Genomic DNA, 23796 nt, shown 5'->3' on the forward strand with positions numbered 1-23796 from the left:
CTCCCTCTCCTTCTTTTTCCCCTCCGATGAGAAAGGAAAATGGGGGGGGGGGGAATCCTACTAGGAGTGTAGTCCTAGTAGGACTCCCCCCTCATGGTGCGCCCCTGGTGGCCGGCCTCCTCCTCTCCCTCCTTTATATACGTGGGCAGGGCACCCTTTGGAGACGCACCAATTGTTCCAAGCACTACAAAAAAAGACACTTCCGTGATGATATGTGTTTGTCACAGTAGGTCACGTTTTCTGTCATGCATGTACATCCATGACGATTTTATGACAGAATCAAGATAGTCATACCTATGCTGTCGTAGAAGTGTTCCATGACATTACCAAAATTATCATCATGGAAGTGTCCACTTCCATGACGATAAATCGCGCGTCATGGAAGTGCTTTCGTTAAGGGTGACCGACACGTGGCATCCACCGTAACGGGTCGCCGTTAAGCTATCGGGTCCGGTTTTGGATCCGATAACCCGCTAACAGCCCGAACCAATGAGGATTTTCCACGTGTAAAATTCTCATTGGCCGGAGGAAACACGTGTTGGCTCACCGTTGGGACAGATGTCATCCATTCATTGGACATGAGGCGCCTATGATACGTCGACACGTGGCACAACCCAACAGAGGCCCATTCCGGTGAAAAGGCCGGCCCGTTTGACTTGGTCAAAAGGTAACGGGCCCGCCCACGGAAAGCCTGTTAACATCCTGTTCGTATATAGCCCATTTACGGCCCGCTAACTCACGACCCGTTACGGCCTATCGGAATTAAGCCCAGTAGCTTCATCTGGGCCGTCCAATATGACTCCAGCCCATTGTAACTTCCGGCCCATGTATGGCCCATGATGTCTTTCGGCCCATACGAGGCCATTTGTAACTCTTGGCCCATTAACGGCCCGTGGTGAATCTGGCCCGTAATGAACAATGTACCCCTTTATACCGATTAACGGCCCATTATTCCATTGGGCCGCTTCCAACCCGTGTTATCTTTCGGCCTTCTCGGGGCCCATTTATTCTTGGGCTCATTTACAGCATTCGGTTACTTACGGCCCATTATTGGCCTTTTCTGCTTGTGAGCCAAATTCAGCCCGCGGTTACAATCGGCCCGTTTGCGGCCCGTTAATCCGTTGGGCCGTTTTCATAGCGTCATCAAATATGGCCGATTAACGACGGCCCGTTATTGTCGGCCCATGAACGGACGATTCCAAATCTAGCCCGTTTACGGCCCATAATGCGGTCTGTTATTGGCCCATGTTTGGCCTGACGATCATAAAACACGTAGAAGGCCCATTGATGCTACGGCCCGTAGAAGGCCCATTGTTTCTATGGCCCTTAGAAGGCCCATTGTTTCTACGGCCCATAGGAGGCCCATGGTAACTACAGTAAATATGTAGCCCATGGTTATTGTGGCCTAGTTTTAAAAAATAGGTTATTGCGGCCACTAGCAAACCGCGGAAAAAGAACTGCACTGACTACAAGCAAACAAATAAACAAGACAACAAGGAAATAAATAAGCAAGCAACTTACGCTAGGCTATCACGACTATTACACATATCACATGCACTGGGCATCAAAGTTCGCCACCAGTGCAAATATAGGGAACAAAGCAGCATATCATATACACTGGTTGTCAAAGTTGGCGAGCAGTGCAAATAAATGCCACAGCAAAACAAGTCCAAAATTGAAACCACTTCAGAAGAGCTCAAGAAACAATATCCTGGGTACCCATAATGCTGGCAAGATGCTTAGCAAGCTTATTAACTTTCTCTTGTTTGGCGCTTAAATCCAACAGCAAGTATGCATCTGAATTCTGCAGGGACTTCCTCAGTCCTTCAGCTTCCTGTCGCATAACATCTGATCAATGTCTTTCAACTTGAAGTTGAGACTCAAGAAGCCGAACTGATTCAGGCAGCGAGTTCAAAGAGTTGGTGCCAGCAGTAGTAGCCAGTAACTCGAACACTACATTAAGACAGGACTTTGGGGTTGTCTCAGTGTCTTCAATATAGTTTTTATCAGCTTTCTTGGAGACAAACAGGGATGTCTCACTATCTTGAACCTTATCTGCATTACTTCCTTTACCATTGCATAACGGGGTACTCTTCTCCAATATTTTATCCGCGTTCTAAAACAGAAACAAACAAACACATCACAGGTTTACAATGTAGTATATGAAACTCATTTTGGTAAACTAGTTCAATAGTAAGGTGGACAGGATAACATCATGAAACAAACATATATCTATGTAGTATGGTCACTGTATGGTCTACATCATTCTATTTTATGTTCCCAAACCAAGATAGATACAGTTCGAATCATATCTATTTAAGACAAAGCAGCATAGACAGAATATAAGTGTGGGAAACTACACAACAATAACAACACTTGTAATGTGCATGGCATGAGAACATAACTGTTTATCAATTGAAACTGAAACCAACATAAAGCAAGTTACAACAGCAAACACGTTAAAGAAACAGGTTTAAAACATACCTGTTGCGCCATTGGAGTTTCAATTGCATCCTTCAAATTTGAAATTAGTTGGTATGAGTAAATACAGTGATGCAAGAGCAAAGTAGTATGAACCATAGCTACGAAACCTGACCGGAGAACAATTCTTCTTCTGCTTTAAGCGTTGACTTGGGGTTCGGAGTGGTGGTCCTCGTGCTTTGGGCAATGCAGTGCCTTACCAACTGCTCGTGTCCGGGTGCTCTGTGGTGGAGACGGTGCTGTGTCAACTGGAACTGGGTTACTATCTGCTAGGGTTGGGGTTAGAAGGGGTGTAGCTGGTTCTCTGTCCAACTGGGTAGGAGTACAATCTGCATGAGTCTGGGTTATGTGTGGTGGGGTTGGTTCTTGGGCAAGTACAACCGTGGTTCTATCTGCATCGACAGGTAGCACGATCTTTTCTGAAGACCGTGTTTTACTCCCACAGATACTACCATCACCCCTTCCAATTGAAATGGCTGATAAACAAGAAAAGTAATTGAATGTACAGACATTGTAAGATAGACAAGTGCAATGGATAGTAGGGAAGAAAACAAGGCATGAAATAATTCACATTTATGTTGTCTAACCAAACAGAATAGCAGGACATAATTTCACATATATGATGACTAATTAAACAGGATAGCATGACACAATTTCACATGTATGATGGCTAACTAAACAAGATAGAATGACATACTTCAAAATATGATGACTATGTAAACAGGATGACATGATATAACTATACGATGTGTCTATTAAAGTGGTTGGCATGCCATAAATCACAAACATGCCGTCGATGGAAACATGATGACATGATATAATTCACGGATAGAATGACATAATTCAAAATATGATGACTATGTAAACATGATGAGATGATATAACTATATTATGTCTTTAGAAAATGGGTTGGCATGCCATAATTCAGATACATCCTATCTATGTAAACATCTTGGCATGATATAATTCAAATATATGATTTATATACTAAGGAAGTGATCAGAGGGCAATCGCATATATGATGTGTCAACTAAGGAGATGGCATTCAACATTGTGTATATGATGTAAAAACTAAGCATTGCAATACAACATATGCATGATATGAGTAATATAACCCTGCCAAGTTTGAGCATACACCTCAGGGGGATAATGGGACTGGTCATCTGCCTCTGAATCCTCCTCTGAAGAGCTATCTGTAACCAGCAAGATATCTGCTTCAGCAGGTAGCATTGTCTGCTCTGAAGACCTTGTTTTCACTCCAGATTTCTCCATCACCAATTCGAATGGCTGATGCACAGGAAGAGGAGTTGAATATACAAACATTGTCGACAAATGCAATGAGAAATACAAAAAAAGGACGGCATGATATAATTCACATATATGACGCTTGGCTAAACAACATGGCATTGCATAATTCACATTTCAAGCTCTAGCTAGATCTTCATAATCTAAACCATGTCTCATATGTATAATGTGCTTATCACATAATGTATGGTGCCCCGCCCCCTACTCCTACAAGTATTTAGATGTGAGTTGCAAACGCCACACATTACCACAAATTCAAATAAAATGTGAGATTGTTCGATATATAGTATTGTTTAGATTGTTCGATATTTAGTTGTAAGCTGCAAACGCCATACAGTATCACAAATTCAAATAAACTGTGAGATTGTTTGATGTATAGTATGGTTTAGATTGTTCGACATTTAGCTATGAGTTGCAAATGCCATGCATTATCACGTTATGGTATAACATGTGCAAAACCACAACACGCGTATCACCTCTATATTCATGCATGCATATGTTTATAACACTACGATCTCCTATTCAAATATATGAATCCACTTTAATATCAAATTATCATCTTTGTTAGTCTCTTACACCCACACAATCCTCTAACCTTTGTAGCTAGCACTAACTTTCACTCGTGCATGCACACGCCCTCCTCTCCTCCCCTCCCTCAGCATTCTATCCATCGCGCACATTCTTTTTTTAGGTCGTTCTCCCACAGTCTCCACAACTCCTTTCCGACACACACTGATCGATAAACCTCCCCAGCGATGTCTGCCTACAACATACACACGCACCTTCCATCTCCTCCTGTGACGCCCGGATAATCAAGCTACAGTAAACCTCTGCTAATGGTGCCACGTCACCTCGGTTACTGTTGATAACTGGAGTTAGCTCAAAAACGATTCAAATTAAAATCTAAAATATAGGCAAACAGTAAAATTTTCAAATATCAAAACTAAAATGTTCGGGTTGTGTCAAATAAATCGTAAGTAATTATGGTGAAGAAACCAAGCTTTGATAAAATATTTAAAGGCTCTAAAACAATTAAAACAATAGTGAAAACAATTAAACAAATGCCTATTGAATTTATAAAATGCCAAAACTATTTTATTATGGGTTAAGGATTAATCTCACAGTAGTTTGTTGATAAATACAAATTTAGGCACTAGTGGTAATTTTTGTAAAACTAAAAAAATAAAAGAAACTACAAAAAAATAAGAAAAAGTAAAGACAAAAAAAGGGGAAAGCAACCCCCCCAACTGGGCTCCGGCCCAGCTGCGGCCCTGCACCACTCCCCTTATCCCCTTGTCGGTGGAACCCTATCCACCCCGTCGCCCCCCACTACCCCACTCCCCCTCGATCCCCCTCTCGCTCTCTCTTCCCCCCCACTCCCCCGATCCAATCGGGGCGACGCCGCCCCGACGACCTCGCCTCCCCGCCTCGCCCCGATGTCGCCCCGCGCCTCGCCCTGCGCCCTGCCGATGACCCCCCTCCCTCGCGCCCGTGCCACGGCCTCCTCCTCACCGGACCCGATCGGATCGACCGTCGCCGCCGACCGGGACGACCTCGACGGACGCCATCGCCGGCCTGCTTCCTCTCCGTCGCGCCGTCGTCCCCGACTTCCTCCTCATCCCCCCCGTTGCCCCGGTCCCTACTCCCCGCCGTGAGCTTCCTCCCTACCCCCCTTTCTGTCGCCGGCGCCGTTCCCCCCGCCGCGCCCAGCGCGTGCTTGTACGCGCTCCCGCGCTCACCTCGCCTGTCACGCTCCTGCCGCGCCCACCGTTGCTCCCGCTCCATCCCGCTCCTGGCCGCGTGTAGCCCGCGCGCTGGCCGCGCCCAGCGCCTCCCCCGCTGAGGCCTCTCTGCCGCGCCCTGGCGCCGCCCCGCCGTGGCCTCACCGTTGTCGCCTCCGGCGGCCGGCCTCGCCGTGCCCTGCTGTCGCCGGCGCCCCCCTGGTGGTCGGACTCGGGCACGGGCACCACACCCTGCGCCCGCAAACCCACTAGGCCCCCGGGGCCACAGACATGTGGGGCCCGACCCGAGAACGTTTAAAAAAAGAAAAAAAAGAAAGAATAAAAAATAATAATAATAATAAAAATAATAAATTAATTAATAAAAATTAATAACTAAATAAATAAAGAAAATAAAAATAAAAATAAAAATAATTAATTAATTAGTTAATTAATTAAGTTAATGAACCCTGTTTAGATTAATCTAATTAATTAGTTAATTTAATTAATAGTTAATTAATTAGTTAACCCTAATTACCCTGATCAGTCTATGACATGTGGGGCCCACGTGTCAGATGACTGCTCACGTCAGCATGATGTCATGCTGATGTCATCACAACACTGTTTCGGATAATGTATATATTAAATAATTAAATAAATTCCAGAAATTAATTTAAATCTTTTAAAATTCATATAAAATAAACCGTAGCTCGGATGAAAATACTTTGTACATGAAAGTTGCTCAGAACGACGAGACGAATCCAGTTACGCAGCCCGTTCGTCCGCCACGCGTCCCTAGCATAGTGCACTTGTAACATTTCACCTCCGGTTCATCTGTCCGAAAACGCGAAACATCGGGAATACTTTCCCGGATGTTCCCTCCCTTCGCCGGTACCACCTACTGCCGCGTTAGGGCACACCTAGCACCGCTCATTGTCATGCCACGCATCGTCATGCTTATGTTTGCATTGTATTTACTGTTTCTTCCCCCTCTTCTGTCCGGTAGACCCCGAGACCGATGCTGCCCCTGTGGTCGGCTACGTCACCGACGACCCCTCCTTCTTGTCTGAGCAACCAGGCAAGCCCCCTCCCTTGATCACCAGATATCGCCTATTCTTCTCTATACTGCTTGCATTAGAGTAGTGTAGCATGTTACTGCTTTCCGTTAATCCTATACTGATGCATAGCCTGCCCTTGCTTCTACTATTGTTACCTTTACCTGCAATCCTACATGCTTAGTATAGGATGCTAGTTTTCCATCAGTGGCCCTACATTATTGTCCGTCTGCTGTGCTATACTATCGGGCCGTGATCACTTGGGCGGTGATCACGGGTATATACTTTATACTATATACATGACACATGTGATGACTAAAGTCGGGTCGGCTCGTAGGAGTACCCGCAAGTGGATCTTTGTGGCGGAGCGACAGGGCAGGTTGAGACCGCCTAGGTGAGAGGTGGGCCTGGCCCTGGACGGCGTCCGCGGTTACTTCGACATAACACGCATAACGAGTTCTTGGTATTTGATCTGAGTCTGGCCATTTGGTCTATACGCACTAACCATCTACGCGGGAGTAGTTATGGGTATCCCGGCGTCGTGGTATCAGCCGAAGCCTTCGTGACGTCAGCGACTGAGTGGCGTGCGCCGGATTGGACTGGAACGCCACTAGGCTAGGTCTGCTTCCGGCCGCGTTCGCAACGTGCAGGTGTGCAATGGGCGATGGGCCCAGACCCCTACGCGCATAGGATTTAGACCAGCGCGCTGACCTCTCTGTTGTGCTTAGGTGGGGCTGCGACGTGTTGATCTTCCGAGGCCGGGCATGACCCAGAAAAGTGTGTCCGGCCAAATGGGATCGAGCGTGTTGGGTTATGTGGTGCACCCCTGCAGGGAAGTTTATCTATTCGAATAGCCGTGTCCCTCGGTAAAAGGACGACCCGGAGTTGTACCTTGACCTTATGACAACTAGAACCGGATACTTAATAAAATGCACCCTTCCAAGTGCCAGATACAACCCGGTGATCGCTCTCTAACAGGGCGACGAGGAGGGGATCGCCGGGTAGGATTATGCTATGCGATGCTACTTGGAGGACTTCAATCTACTCTCTTCTACGTGCTGCAAGATGGAGATGGCCAGAAGCGTAGTCTTCGACAGGACTAGCTATCCCCCTCTTATTCTGGCATTCTGCAGTTCAGTCCACCGATATGGCCCTTTACACATATACCCATGCATATGTAGTGTAGCTCCTTGCTTGCGAGTACTTTGGATGAGTACTCACGGTTGCTTTTCTCCCTCTTTTCCCCTTTCTATACCTGATTGTCGCAACCAGATGCTGGAGTCCAGGAGCTAGAGATCCCGAGGATGATTCTACATGGAGTTTGGCTTCGAGGAGTAGTTAGGAGGTCCCAGGCAGGAGGCCTTGCCTTTTCGATCGTTGCTACTTTTGTGCTAGCCTTCTTAAGGCAAACTTGTTTAACTTATGTCTGTACTCAGATATTGTTGCTTCCGCTGACTCGTCTATGATCGAGCACTTGTATTCGAGCCCTCGAGGCCCCTGGCTTGTATTTTGATGCTTGTATGACTTATTTATGTTTTAGAGTTGTGTTGTGATATCTTCCCGTGAGTCCCTGATCTTGGTCGTACACATTTGCGTGCATGATTAGTGTACGGTCAAATCGGGGGCGTCACAAGTTGGTATCAGAGCCAACTGCCTGTAGGAATCCCCCTTTCCAACTCCTTGGCCGAAGTCGAGTCTAGTCATTGAAAAACTTTTACTAACATGGCTGTGTGGCTTACGGGCCCACGTCGCCATTGGGTGGTACTAGGATCTTTTACTCCTTGTCTATACTCTGGGACTCTGATCTCTCTTCTATTTGGGTTAAATGAATTTTGCTAAATCTAACATTAGGATCTCGTTATCACTTTCACCCGGAGAGCCCCTTATTACTGATGATCGTCTGCTGCACGTGAAGACCCTGAAGATACTCTCCGCTGATAACCCGAGAACTTGTGTTCATCGCGTTTGCAATTCCCCTTCCACCGTCAACCCTTATGGATAACTACTTGCAGTTGTTATTCTTACATTCATCCCTAGTTGGTCTTGTTATTACAAGATACCCCGAAATACTCGTCGTTGTTTCGATAATCTTTTGAGCTTACTGCCTTGCTATTCTTTGTCACCTGAATACCCCTACGGATAATTCTCGCACTTATCGAGTATCCGCTCATGCCCCAAGTGTTCATGTGTTTCACAATGGTCTTCGAAATACTATTCGATCCTCCAAAAATCCTTATAGCTTATTGCTCTGCAATACTTGTCTGCTTGCATGATGGATGCTTTCCATATGTCTGGCAATATTCGTTAGTATTCTTAGGCGCCGTCATTTTGATCCTTTTGATTCAACATGAGTGCGAATGCACGCAATCACCAGTTGATCCTTTTAAATTATCTCTCCGGCTAAGACGTCATTTTAAACATGAGCTGGTTCTCAACCAATCCCCAATTGCCGTCGATTGTACCCCTAAGGCTATTCAACTTATCCATCCCTAATCAGAACATTGCTTTTGATCCCTTGATTTGAAAATCATAATTCCTTTGCTATTGAGCTCTAAGTTACTTAGTTGTTTCTATAATCCAAGGTCTTTGCATTGATTCTACCTCTGGTTGTGTGCCGATACTCACATCAGATCCTTTATGGACCCTCAGAACCTTGTTGGATTTTATCCGACAACGTCCTTCATAGTCAATCACTTTGGAAGTTCTTTCCCTGATACATAATGCCTTTAGTAAATTGTATCCTCTCGTTTTGTCACCCATGCTCTACTATCGAGCTTGAGTTATTTACCCCTAAAGCTTGTGGTATATGTTTCCACGATGCCCCGATGGGTTGAACCTATGCCTTTCATAGTATGTGTGAACTCGAAAGTTTTCATGAGTCATACTCTTATGGTATTTTTCCAGATAAAATTTTTCAACACCGCAACTTCATCAAACGCGAGAAGTGAATGAAAGGTTATGCATTGAAGAAGTGGGAGTCGACCTTGAACTTTGTGTTCATGCCCATGGACACGATGTAGATCTTATCATTAAAGCTTTTCTTAAATTAATTACTCCCCTGGTATAAGTTCATCTTATATCTGGGATCTGGCCTTTTTCAATCGTGGTTCCGACCACGTTCTCCTTTAAACACCATTTCTCGTGCAAGTTGAAGCACTTGACTTCTGCAGAGCAAAACCCAATCTAACCTCTACTTTGATCTGTCGTCGAGTATTACCCCCTGGTATCTTGAGATTATCACGAGCAACATAACTTCTTATGAGTTCTTCATCAACTATATTCTTGCCGATTCCATTTTTCCAACGGGTTCTGAGTTGTTAGAACCCCTCAAGGACACCAACAACTGGATCGAGTCCGCACTGCGATTCAACAACTCTTGGTAACCTTCATTACTTACGAGTTTGAACTCGATCACGTCATTCCTAGCCTACTCGGCTACATCATTATCGTGCTGATTTTAAATGTGCTACCTGGTCCTTAATCACGGAGCACAACCTTCGATGGTGAGCTAATCTTACGTCGATCTTCCTCGTCATATCACTTCTCCTTGAACAGCAAACTTGATTTCAAGTTTGTGTCCTACCTGTGGTTCCAATAACCTTTCGCTTTCATCATTCCTTTGACTTGATGTCATCGTAGATCAGTTACATCTTCTTGAAAACCTCTCGACAAATTTGTCGTGATCATTGTCAACAATTTGACTTCTTCCAAGTTGTGTGTCGAAATTCAGGATGAGAAATACCATCCTTGCCCCTCGATGAGTTGTGTTATCATCGACAACATTCTTGCCTCCCCCCAACACAAACTTGTTCATATTTTGTGTTGTATCTTGATTTCCCTGCTATCCAACTTATGTTAAGTTCTACCGCGGAATATTACCATCTTTGATGTCAAGTATGTTATGAGGATTGCTCCACCTCTTAAGAATTCTTGCTATAATGATACTTCTCACCATCACCATTCTTTCTTGGTCCTCGTGTTGATTCCAACCGAGGTACCCACAAGTGAACTGTGTTGTTTGGATTCTGCCCTTCTATCAACCCTATTCCTTTGAAGTTAATGGTCGGACGTTCATTCTTAGACTATTGATTATTGAATCACCATTCCGACGTTGGTCGTGCAACCCAGCCCATATTTCGGGTGCACCTTTCCACCAATGTTTAATTGTGTATGTTTTCCTCGAGCATACCTCATTATATCATTTGATCTGACAAATGTTATCTCCTTGTTCACATAAGTGTGGAAATCCCTCTTTTTGGAAATCTTGAGGAATTGTCGCTGAGTCCATCAGCCACCCCCTCATCCTCTCCTTGGTTTAATGATGAACTCTTGTTTCGGAACTCGCTTCCATAGTTCAATTCTCAAGAATCTTACAATGTCATCTCAACAATTTGTGTTGCACCTTTCTTCTCAGGCATCCTGAGTCTGAGTTATCCTGACACCAATCAGATCTGAATCTCGGTCAGATATGATGGTTGGAACATATTTCCTAGAGTTATAACATTGGTCTTTATAAGACCCGGTAAGGTGATGCCATGCTTAACACACCTGTCCGGGGGACCTATTGTTATAGTTTCCTTTTTAGCAAGGTTAGCCATTCTTCCATGAGGAAATTGTAAGACTTATTCTATAAGTTGTTCCTGATGGATCCTTTTTGTTTCCAAAGTCTGATCTTCACCTGTTGACCATGTCAATGCTATCTCGAAGAATGTCTATGGTACTCCGATCTTCAATAAAAATTTTGAAGCCCAAAGCTAATTGTTTCCTGCTCAATTATCCAAACACCGTTGTATGGGTAATGTCATGAAATTTCTCTCCCGTACCTAAGGAGTTTTCTACATTATATCATGTCATGGATATCATGCTCTACTTGTCCTTGGGAAGGATATACCCTTGAAATATGCGTTTAAACACATTTTCCTTCCATTCTTCTGTTTAATCTGATAATCATATTTTCCTTTCCATTGTTTGGTTTAACCTTTCTGGTGATCTATATGATCTAAGCAGTAATATTCTCCTGCTTATGTAAACACCTCGGTGTACAACTCTGTTAGTAAGACCCTGTTACTATTGTTGGTGACATTTCGGTAACCACCGATGGACGAGAACTTTGCCTAATGGTCCGCCTCGTTTCAATGAGCAGGAAAATAGTTCTCTTCGTCCCTCGCCCTTGGTACCAACGTGTTGCCGACATAACTGACAGGGTACTCTCTGACATGCCTTGCTATCATGACCGTGCAAGATGTCACTGCTGCTACAAAAAAACCACATGGTGGGCCCATAACCCACAGTTCCACAGGATCGAAACCTGACTCTCTTGTACACCCCCTGTTCCCAAGGTTATTTCTCACGTTTGGCTTCGTATGTAATTCACGTGCCACCTTTCGTGAGATCATCAATTTTGGTATCAGACACAATACTTATTCCCGTTGCTCTGAACCCTACAGGCATAGAGCGATTGCCTGCCCGCTCGAAACTTCCCCACGATACCTCCTTACTTTGCTCTCGATATTGTCTTAAATTTCCATTCGAGAGTTACTTTCTGCCACCTTCCCCGATGTTATCAACCAGATAGTCAACCGTTCAGAGGTCTGTTATTCCGAAGTTACCCCTTGTCCTTCGTAAGTACGATGGAGTTCCCGAAGAAAGGATGCCAACTTCATCATGATTACCTTAAGCATGAAAAATGAAGACATCAACGTAACGGATCAACTTCTTCGAGAAGAGCAACCAAGACCGAGAAGATTCGTTAGAATTCCGTAACCCGAACCTTCCCCTTTACTTCCCTCTTAAATCTCGGGACGAGATTTCTTGTAGTGGAGGAGAATTGTGACGCCCGGATAATCAAGCTACAGTAAACCTCTGCTAATGGTGCCACGTCACCTCGGTTACTGTTGATAACTGGAGTTAGCTCAAAAACGATTCAAATTAAAATCTAAAATATAGGCAAACAGTAAAATTTTCAAATATCAAAACTAAAATGTTCGGGTTGTGTCAAATAAATCGTAAGTAATTATGGTGGAGAAACCAAGCTTTGATAAAATATTTAAAGGCTCTAAAACAATTAAAACAATAGTGAAAACAATTAAACAAATGCCTATTGAATTTATAAAATGCCAAAACTATTTTATTATGGGTTAAGGATTAATCTCACAGTAGTTTGTTGATAAATACAAATTTAGGCACTAGTGGTAATTTTTGTAAAACTAAAAAAATAAAAGAAACTACAAATAAAAAAAAGAAAATAAGAAAAAGTAAAGACAAAAAAAGGGGAAAGCAACCCCCCAACTGGGCTCCGGCCCAGCAACAGGCCGGCCCAGCTGCGGCCCAGCACCACTCCCTTATCTCCTTGTCGGTGGAACCCTATCCACCCCGTCGCCCCCACTACCCTACTCCTCCTCGATCCCCCTCTCGCTCTCTCTTCCCCCCACTCCCCCGATCCAATCGGGGCGACGCCGCCCCGACGACCTCGCCTCCCCGCCTCGCCCCGACGTCGCCCCGCGCCCTGCGCCCTGCCGACGACCCCCCTCCCTCGCGCCCGTGCCACGGCCTCCTCCTCACCGGACCCGACCGGATCGACCGTCGCCGCCGACCGGGACGACCTCGACGGACGCCATCGCCGGCCTGCTTCCTCTCCGTCGCGCCGTCGTCCCCGACTTCCTCCTCATCCCCCCCGTTGCCCCGATCCCTACTCCCCGCCGTGAGCTTCCTCCCTACCCCCCTTTCTGTCGCCAGCGCCGTTCCCCCCCGCCGCGCCCAGCGCGTGCTTGTACGCGCTCCCGTGCGCCCGCGGGCGCTCACCTCGCCCGTCGCGCTCCTGCCGCGCCCACCGTTGCTCCCGCTCCGTCCCGCTCCTGGCCGCGTGTAGCCCGCGCGCTGGTCGCGCCCAGCGCCTCCCCCGCTGAGGCCTCTCTGCCGCGCCCTAGCGCCGCCCCGCCGTGGCCTCACCGCTGTCGCCTCCGGCGGCCGGCCTCGCCGTGCCCTGCTGTCGCCGGCGCCCCCTGGTGGTCGGACTCGGGCACGGGCACCACACCTGCACGCCCGCACCCTGCGCCCGCAAACCCACTAGGCCCCCGGGGCCACAGACATGTGGGGCCCGACCCGAGAACGTTTAAAAAAGAAAAAAAAGAAAGAATAAAAAAATAATAATTATAAAAATAATAAATTAATTAATAAAAATTAATAACTAAATAAATAAAGAAAATAAAAATAAAAATATAAATAAAAATGATTAATTAATTAGTTAATTAATTAAGTTAATTAACCCTGTTTAGATTAATCTAATTAATTAGTTAATTTAATTAATAGTTAATTAATTAGTTAACCCTAATTACCCTGATCAGTCTGTGACATGTGGGGCCCACGTGTCAGATGACTGCTCACGTCAGCATGATGTCATGCTGATGTCATCACAACACTGTTTCGGATAATGTATATATTAAATAATTAAATAAATTCCAGAAATTAATTTAAATCTTTTAAAATTCATATAAAATAAACCGTAGCTCGGATGAAAATACTTTGTACATGAAAGTTGCTCAGAACGACGAGACGAATCCAGATACGCAGCCCGTTCGTCCGCCACGCGTCCCTAGCATAGTGCACCTGTAACATTTCACCTCCGGTTCATCTGTCCGAAAACGCGAAACATCGGGAATACTTTCCCGGATGTCCCCCCCCCTTCGCCGGTACCACCTACTGCCGCGTTAGGGCACACCTAGCACCGCTCATTGTCATGCCACACATCGTCATGCTTATGTTTGCATTGTATTTACTGTTTCTTTCCCCTCTTCTCTCCGGTAGACCCCGAGACCGATGCTGCCCCTGTGGTCGGCTACGTCACCGACGACCCCTCCTTCTTGTCTGAGCAACCAGGCAAGCCCCCCCTTGATCACCAGATATCGCCTATTCTTCTCTATACTGCTTGCATTAGAGTAGTGTAGCATGTTACTGCTTTCCGTTAATCCTATACTGATGCATAGCCTGCCCTTGCTTCTACTATTGTTACCTTTACCTGCAATCCTACATGCTTAGTATAGGATGCTAGTTTTCCATCAGTGGCCCTACATTATTGTCCGTCTGCTGTGCTATACTATCGGGCCGTGATCACTTGGGCGGTGATCACGGGTATATACTTTATACTATATACATGACACATGTGATGACTAAAGTCGGGTCGGCTCGTAGGAGTACCCGCAAGTGGATCTTTGTGGCGGAGCGACAGGGCAGGTTGAGACCGCCTAGGTGAGAGGTGGGCCTGGCCCTGGACGGCGTCCGCGGTTACTTCGACATAACACGCATAACGAGTTCTTGGTATTTGATCTGAGTCTGGCCATTTGGTCTATACGCACTAACCATCTACGCGGGAGTAGTTATGGGTATCCCGGCGTCGTGGTATCAGCCGAAGCCTTCGTGACGTCAGCGACTGTGTGGCGCGCGCCGGATTGGACTGGAACGCCACTAGGCTAGGTCTGCTTCCGGCCGCGTTCGCAACGTGCAGGTGTGCAATGGGCGATGGGCCCAGACCCCTGCGCGCATAGGATTTAGACCGGCGTGCTGACCTCTCTGTTGTGCTTAGGTGGGGCTGCGACGTGGTGATCTTCCGAGGCCGGGCATGACCCAGAAAAGTGTGTCCGGCCAAATGGGATCGAGCGTGTTGGGTTATGTGGTGCACCCCTGCAGGGAAGTTTATCTATTTGAATAGCCGTGTCCCTCGGTAAAAGGACGACCCGGAGTTGTACCTTGACCTTATGACAACTAGAACCGGATACTTAATAAAATGCACACTTCCAAGTGCCAGATACAACCCGGTGATCGCTCTCTAACAGGGCGACGAGGAGGGGATCGCCGGGTAGGATTATGCTATGCGATGCTACTTGGAGGACTTCAATCTACTCTCTTCTACGTGCTGCAAGATGGAGATGGCCAGAAGCGTAGTCTTCGACAGGACTAGCTATCCCCCTCTTATTCTGGCATTCTACAGTTCAGTCCACCGATATGGCCCTTTACACATATACCCATGCATATGTAGTGTAGCTCCTTGCTTGCGAGTACTTTGGATGAATACTCACGGTTGCTTTTCTCCCTCTTTTCCCCTTTCTATACCTGATTGTCGCAACCAGATGCTGGAGTCCAGGAGCTAGAGATCCCGAGGATGATTCTACATGGAGTTTGGCTTCGAGGAGTAGTTAGGAGGTCCCAGGCAGGAGGCCTTGCCTTTTCGATCGTTGCTACTTTTGTGCTAGCCTTCTTAAGGCAAACTTGTTTAACTTATGTCTGTACTCAGATATTGTTGCTTCCACTGACTCGTCTATGATCGAGCACTTGTATTCGAGCCCTCGAGGCCCCTGGCTTGTATTATGATGCTTGTATGACTTATTTATGTTTTAGAGTTGTGTTGTGATATCTTCCCGTGAGTCCCTGATCTTGGTCGTACACATTTGCGTGCATGATTAGTGTACGGTCAAATCGGGGGCGTCACACCTCCTTTCTGTGTCCATGCCTCGTGTCTCTCATATGGTCCCACACACATGTAAACTCTCACCCCTATTTTCATCGATCTCACAATCGCACACTCCTCCCCCTATCTAGCTAGTAGCTCGGCATCTCGCACCACCTCCTAGCTCCATTCTCTCTGTCTATCTGTGTCGCTGGGCCTTATTTGCCTCTAACAAATGATGTACACCGACCGATCTCCCGCTATACATATAGCTGCTAGGTCCTTATAACTCGTTTTCCCCCACGCGTTGATCGATCTACCTCATTAGTTATGTTTCTCCCTTCCTTCGACAAACAACAATTAATCTACCGATCTAGTTAGGTTTGCTTACCAAACACATGGTTCCCCTTCATCATCCATGCATGCGTCCCTACACATCTATCACGCAGAGGCACACACAGAAACACATCCCCACTCTTATTGATAATATTGTAGTTCTACCCTCAGTTTGTCTAGTAGGCCTCTCCCACCATCTTCGAGAAGCAACTCCATCACCCATCCAGCACTCTACCCCTCTCCCTCCCTCCCCCTCTCTCTCTCTCTCTGTCCAACCTATTTCTCGTCCTTCAGTTATGTATGGATGTCGACTGATCTCCCTCAAGACATAGCTGGGTCTCTCCTTCTCAACACATATACGAGTCGTTCTACCTCTCTAGTTAGGCCTCTGCCTCCCCCTCCCCCCCACACCGATACATCGAGCGCTCTAGTCATGTCTCCCTGCCACACACAAACTTGCCCTGTGCCCTCCGATGTTCCGGTAGGTTAGTCACCCTATATCTTTGACTTGCACACACACACAATTTCGATGGCTCTCTTCATCGATCTCGCACCCACCCACTTGATCCTCTCTTCGAATCTATCGATATCTATGACCCCTCCCTCTCTTCTTGTGGTTCGCCCCCTCTATATATGATATCGATAGGCCTCTATTTCACACACATTGCATGTGTTAAATTTTTGATGTGTCACGAACGCACACACCATCTGTCTAGGTTTGTATCTCTCTCACACACACCCACGTAGGTGGGGGACGTGCACGAATTGAAGAGGTTCACGCACGGCGCACGTACTCCCGTCTCTTTCCCAACCACACCCGCGCGGGTACATGGTGGAGCTCATTTCTGTACGAAAAGGCAGCCCACATGGTAATTTGACACGTGTACTGGTTGTCCACTTGATGGAGGATCGTCTACCACGGGTGAACAAATAAATTGCGACTTGACGCGTTATGTTAAAAAATAGGCAAACCATATGGGCTCTACCTTAGAGGCAATGATCTATACACTCGGGATGCTCTGTGCGTATTACTTTTGATGTGTCCCGTCAACTCGCAGAACGAGGAGATGCTTGCTTAGTACGCCATCTCCCCCGCCCACGAGCACGGTGGCTCGCAGGATGAGGTGAAGCTTGCTTACTACACCTTACGCCCGCTCCCTCGCCCACGCGCGCGGTGGCTCGCAGGACGAGGAGAAAAATTTACTACTCCCTCAGTTTATTCCTCGTCCCTACCTTGGTTAGAGAGATTATCATATTGTTTGGAATATATGTCCTTTAGTAGATTTCAATATGAACTACTAGTACATACTCCAAACACTAATGTATATAGACGTATTTTAGAGTGTAGATTCACTCATTTTGCTCCGTATGTAGTCAATATTGAAACGGACGTAATAGTACGCACTCTCCCTCAGCCACGTGGTGGATGTGCAGCAATTCATTCGGTCTCATATAGCAAGAACGATATATACTGCAGTACCATTATTGCTCGACTTCTCGAAGAGGCGAAGAGCCAATCACAAGGTTAATATTTGGGAGATGCCAAGCGCAAGGTTTATAGGAGAACGAGTAGTAGTAGTACTAGTAGTACGTACTAGTGGTACGTACTGTACGAGGAAGAAGGCAACAAGATGTATATTTTGCGTGACAGTCTCTTCTTACAAGACGTGCTAGACCTAGTGGACCTCATTGTTGCAATGGGACTACTCCCTATCATAGATGGCACGATTCAGAGTGGTGGGCAGCCGGCATAATTCGGAGCTGCTTAGGCTAGTCATAGTCGGAGTAACTTATGTAGTAACATGACACATCCCAAGACAAATTTGCTTATGTGGCATGGAGTTAATGAGGGAAGAGATGCTTGTGTAACATAATATGTTACTGTAACATAACACACCCTGAGGTAAAATGAGTCTATGTCTCAATTAATGAAGGTTTGTATGTTACCATCTATATGTTACTACCCATTATGAAGGTAGTAACATGGACTAGTAACAAAAGCATGTTACTAGTCTAAGTTACTCCCCACAATGACTAGCCTTAGTCTTAAACCCCATGAAGAAGTCCCATCGAAAGGAATAGCCATCCTCTACACGTGCTCCTATGTAAAATGAGTAAATGAGACAAAAAGAGAAAGAGACAAAGTAAAAAAATCACCAGCCTTAGATCCAGCCCTATTGTATCAGTGAATGATATTTCTACGTAGTGATGGACATGGCTATATTATTAACCATGCTACGGAGGTAGAAGCAAATTTTTATTTATTCCCGGAGGTAGCAGCGGATGGATATTCAACGAGGAGTGAAATGATGGCTGCTTCCTTGGTCAAACATAGAGAAAGGTGGGCCTCATGATTTCACGGCTTATTAGTCATTATTACTGCCTATACTCTTTGCCCATATATGATAACCGCGTGGTAGTACAGTAGTGGGTTATACTTTTAATAACCATGCTCGAAGAGAAGAGGTGCACGCACCCACACACGTAGTGTACTAGTAGCACTCTTTGCGTCTTCCCCAACCACACACGTGACACGGTGGAGCTCATTTCTGTAAGATGATGTAGCCCACATGATAATTTGACGCGTCTAGTAGTAGTTACTCACTTATAAATAATGGAGGGTCGGGAACCACGCAGGAACGGTTTTTAAATAGCGGTCCGAACTGTTTTTAATCCCAAAATTTCGAGTCACATTCAAACTGATTTTAAAAATAAATGTATATCAATATAAAATCCAACAAATTGTCCACGCATAAAAATCAATGCAATTTAAAATCTCGAAATGAAAAAAAGAAATTTAAAACTAATTGCCGGTTTGATGTGTTTTAAAAATGTACAACCCATTTCTCATTACTGATAGGCCATTTTCTCGGCCAGCCATATGAAGCTCTCCTCGTCTTGAAAGATTTGCAGCCCAACAGGCCTGACAAAGCGACTTACTTAGCAAATCACAAAAAAATGGGCTGCGGCCGTGGACCCAGCTGCGGCTGTGGACCTAGCTGTCAGCCTCTCCACGTACAGTACTCTTCCGATGGAAGTCGGTCGTTGACCACATTGACCACGCCGCGCCGAGAGCACCAAGGCAGTGGACGACGGCGAGGCCTAGGAACGGGACGACGCGGAGCCGGGGAAGACGCGGCAGTGGATGCCCACGCAGAGAGGAGTACACGAGTTCACTGGTTCGGCTGCGGTGTGAGGCTGCCGTCGCCGCAGAATAACAGGGGGTGTGGGTGAGTGGAGGGATGGCCTGGCCAGCGGTGGGAGTAGTATGGGGGCGGTGAGGCCTCCGCGGCAGCACAGCCGGCCACGTGAGGCAGGAGCAGGTGGCACGACCGGCGCTGCTTTGGGCGGCTGGAGCAAGAAGAGCAGAGGTTGAAGAAGCACTATGGCTGTTGGATGGACATCGTACGGTCATTGGAGTTAGAATCGTTCATATTGACTAAGGTGACAAAGTGTCACGACCGGTTTTTCAATAAAATAATTATTGAGAGACCAATCCCTTTTACGGACCAGCAAAGAAGAATTCCTTCTCACTGGTAGACAATAATCTTGGTCACAGAAGAAAAATACCAGGGGTACTAAATATAACACAAGGTTGAGCAGAGACTGCCCAATACTTTATTACAGGCACGCCGATAAAACAATACGGCGGATAGGGTGGCAAACTTCTAACTCACGATAATAACGGTGGTGGAAATATCATTGCGAAGCGAGTGATATGATTCCAGAAGACTACAACTCATCGAGCGTCGGAGTGAGGCTCGAGGAGACTTATTGCGGGTGGCGGAAGCGTAAACAACATAAGTGACCAATATCCGGGATCGTGCAGGACTGACTGGGACTCCTCTAGGAATCGGACGCGCTATCAAACTCTTCATCCAAGAGATCACCTTCGTCAACATCTGGCCAAAACAACAAGCCAGGTGAGTACTATGAAAGTACTCGCAAGACAGTTCGGACATAAGGTATAACAAATGTAAACATGAAGCACATGAATAAGTTAACCAGTGCGATTAGACATAAATAAATACTGGGTGCCAAGCGAGGGTCTGAATGACGCCTCGAGCGGAAACTGCAGAATAGTAATACTGGTGCCAAACGAGTGTCTGAAAGACTCCTCGAGCGAAAAATGCCGAATAATAATGCGGGTGCCAAACGAGTGCCTGAAAGACTCCTCGAGCGAAAAATGCGGAATAATAATGCGGGTGCCAAACGAGTGTCTGAAAGACTCCTCGAGAGGTAAATGCAGAATAATAATGCCACAGTCGGGCGTCGGGGCGACACCACATAAAGGGCTTATAACAGAAAGTAAAGACAGTGCATGCCGCAGTCGGACGTCTGAGCGACATCACATAAAGGGCTTATATCGAAAGTGAGAAACGAGTACACGCCACAGTCGGGCGTCTGCGCGACGTCACCTAAAGGGCTTATATCACATCTCATTATTACAACAGTTCGGAGACATAAATTATCACAAGCATGAGACACAAAATGAAGTTAGTCCATCCACTGGAATAATAATAAATCTAAAATTTTACCACTTGAGCTTGTTCACCGGGGACAAGTTTTTCACACGGATAGATATGGATATAATGTTTACCCTACTGATCATGGATACGATGATTTGGAAAGAATTGACTCTGCAGAGTTTGTACTTAACCACAGCCAACGGATTTCAGTAGTCACGGGGACTAGTTCCGTTTGCGGTGTTTTGGAGGGAACGCGTCCAACCAGTACACACCCAATTCAACCATCCGAAGCCAGGGATCACCCTCGGCGACGTTCAAGAAAAACCTTGAGACGGGGAGGCTACAACCTCGCGTAGCATGGGATCAAATTTATATACGCGCGCTCTAAGGGGGTGCCCCCCTCTCGGTCCCAACCGGAAACACCCATGCCCCCTGACCGAATGACTGGCTTTAATCCTGGGCCAAGGTACCATCATCCCGGCCTCTCTGTTTGGTGTGTACACGGAAAGAGGTTACCAACTTACTAAACCGCATCCTGGCAATGAGACATGTGGTAGCACGGAAAGGGGAAGGGACGGTAACACGGCTCCAACCATGTTAACGTCGGAAAAGTCGGATGACGCAAGGCTGGCATGCTACAACAGTACCACCTTGCTGCCCTTCATGTCACCACATGATTAGGCCATCTCTCATCAGAGATCATCGCAACTTTGGAACATGCGGGAAAAGATCGATAACGTGGCTCCAACCATGTTAACGTCGAAGAAAGTCGGATGGCGCAAGGCTGGCATGCTACAACAGTACCACCTTGCTGCCCTTCATGTCACCACATGATTAGGCCACCTCTCAACAGAGGTCATCGCAACTTTGGGACAACCGGGTCGTTGCCGTACAAGCAACGAGGTTTTTACCGACACTCATATGCCACACACAAACTCTCACGTGAACATGCAAAACACCTGTCATATCAAATATTCAAAACATGCTTGCCTGGTTCGGAGAAGTCGGAGTCTAGCTCGGCGAATTTCGCGGCTCCGTCACCTCTCCCGGAACCTACGGCAAATCACGAAACGGGCACTAACGTGAAAACCAACACATACGCAGAAACTTTTCCAATTATTTTTCAAATAAATCCCATAAAAAACTAGACAAAATTTGAAGATTGTCAGAAAAAGAATCACTCAAAAATACCTTTTTATTAAAAAGTTAGAAAGGTTTCTGTCCAGGGACTTATCTGTAATGAAACAGAAAAGTTCTAGGGTTTTAACTGAGAAAACAGAAAACGCTTCGGCTGGGAATGCGCAAGCGCAACGGAGGTGCCGTATTTTGCCCAAAGGCGCCAACAGAAAACGGTTCGCGAATAAAAGAACAGAGGCTGACACGCGGGGTCCACATGTCAGGTTTGAAAAGCTCGCCGGCGCCCGAAGACTGCGGTGGACGCCGGCGTCGAACCACGGCGAGTTAGGAGAAACGGAGGGTACCAAGAGCTTCAGCGTCCTCTTCCGCGTCGGTGGGTGGTGGACTCGTCCTACGGGGAGCACCACGTCGACGGCGACACTTTCTCCGGCGGACGGCGGCTCGGGTGAGGATGGGGAACTCCGGTGGAGGGCTGCAAGCTTCAAATTGAAGTGCGGGTCAGAAAGAGGGATGCATGGTGAAGCTACTGGCAAGAGAATGGAGGCGGAGGAGCACACACGGGGCGAATCGGGCTGGATCCCGTGGCGGGTCGCGGCGGCCGGAGTCGAGGAAGGAGACCTCCTCGGGGCTCTTCCAGTGGCTAGGCGTGCTCTAGGGGGAGTGCAGGGCTGGTGGGTGCTCGAGTTGAAGCTCGGGGCCCCTATTTATAGGCAGATCGACGGGATGGCCGTGAACGGTGAATCTCCGGCGAGCGATTACGGCGGAGCAGTGGGTTTGCAGGGGGTTTGAGCGGTCGGGCAGCATCAGTGGATGTTACTGGACTCGATTTGCAGCTAAACGGGGTCGGTCTTGGCGTAATGGCGTCGGTCCACGGTGAGGTGACCGCACGGGCTCAACGGCGGCAGAGAGCGCGCTCCGCGCCCTGCGGTTCACGACGAGAGCGGCAGCGCGTTCGGGGGAGTGGAAGGCCACACGGCGAGCTCCGGTGGTTTGGGCGGCGCTGGGTGGCGTCGTCGGCGCCGTGTCTCCCGCTGGCGCCCGCAAAGCCGCCGCCGGCGTTGGTCACGGGGTGGCGCACCTTCTGCTGCTCGTCGCCGACGCCCGCAAGGTGCCAGGCACTCGTGCGGTGCAGGAACAAGGGGGCGAGGACGAGGAGCAAGGCGACGCGGTGGCACTGGCGAGATCGATGTCCATCTCTGAAGAAAACGACAGTGAGCACTGAACTGAATCTCTGAACTTTCTGAACTTTGACAAAGACAGTGCACTGCAGGTGTTCGACAGAAGGTTTTGGCTATGAGATAAATTTTTCTGGAGCTGTAACTTGGTGAGATGATCACTCAAAGCATCCAGGGGCTGCCTGAATTTACTTGGAATTTTTGGAGAAGGTTTTGAATGAATTTCACCAAATTTGCCAAATCTGGTCCAAACTTGCAGCAGGTGTAGTTTGAAATTTTGAACTGAAGACTAGTGGATCTTCATGGTTCCAGGTTGAGGGTTCAAAGGACTAGGAGGGGAAAGAAGTTTGGTGGTAAAAGTCCAAACAGAAAATGGAGTTCCTTTGTAAATCCCCAAGTGGTAGAATAGAAGGCAGAAATTTGTTTGAATGAAATTTGAATGGGAATAATCACATGGGGAGGTTCAACTTGCTGGATTAGGTGTAAAACATGATCCAAAGGTGAGGGAAGGATTTGGGGAGAGGATTTGCACAAATGTCATGGTAAGAAGGGAAAGTTGAAAGTTGTGAAGGACTTTCCAAAAGCCATAGTGCAAATTCAAAAAGATTTTCAGGAGTTATTTTCCCAAATGAAAAACATTTTGTTTTGAGTCCAAATGAAAAGTAAGAACTTCCAAGACCA

The sequence above is a fragment of the Aegilops tauschii genome, chromosome 1 (genome assembly GCF_002575655.3).
Source record: "Aegilops tauschii subsp. strangulata cultivar AL8/78 chromosome 1, Aet v6.0, whole genome shotgun sequence".
In the NCBI taxonomy this organism is placed as follows: Eukaryota; Viridiplantae; Streptophyta; class Magnoliopsida; order Poales; family Poaceae; genus Aegilops; species Aegilops tauschii.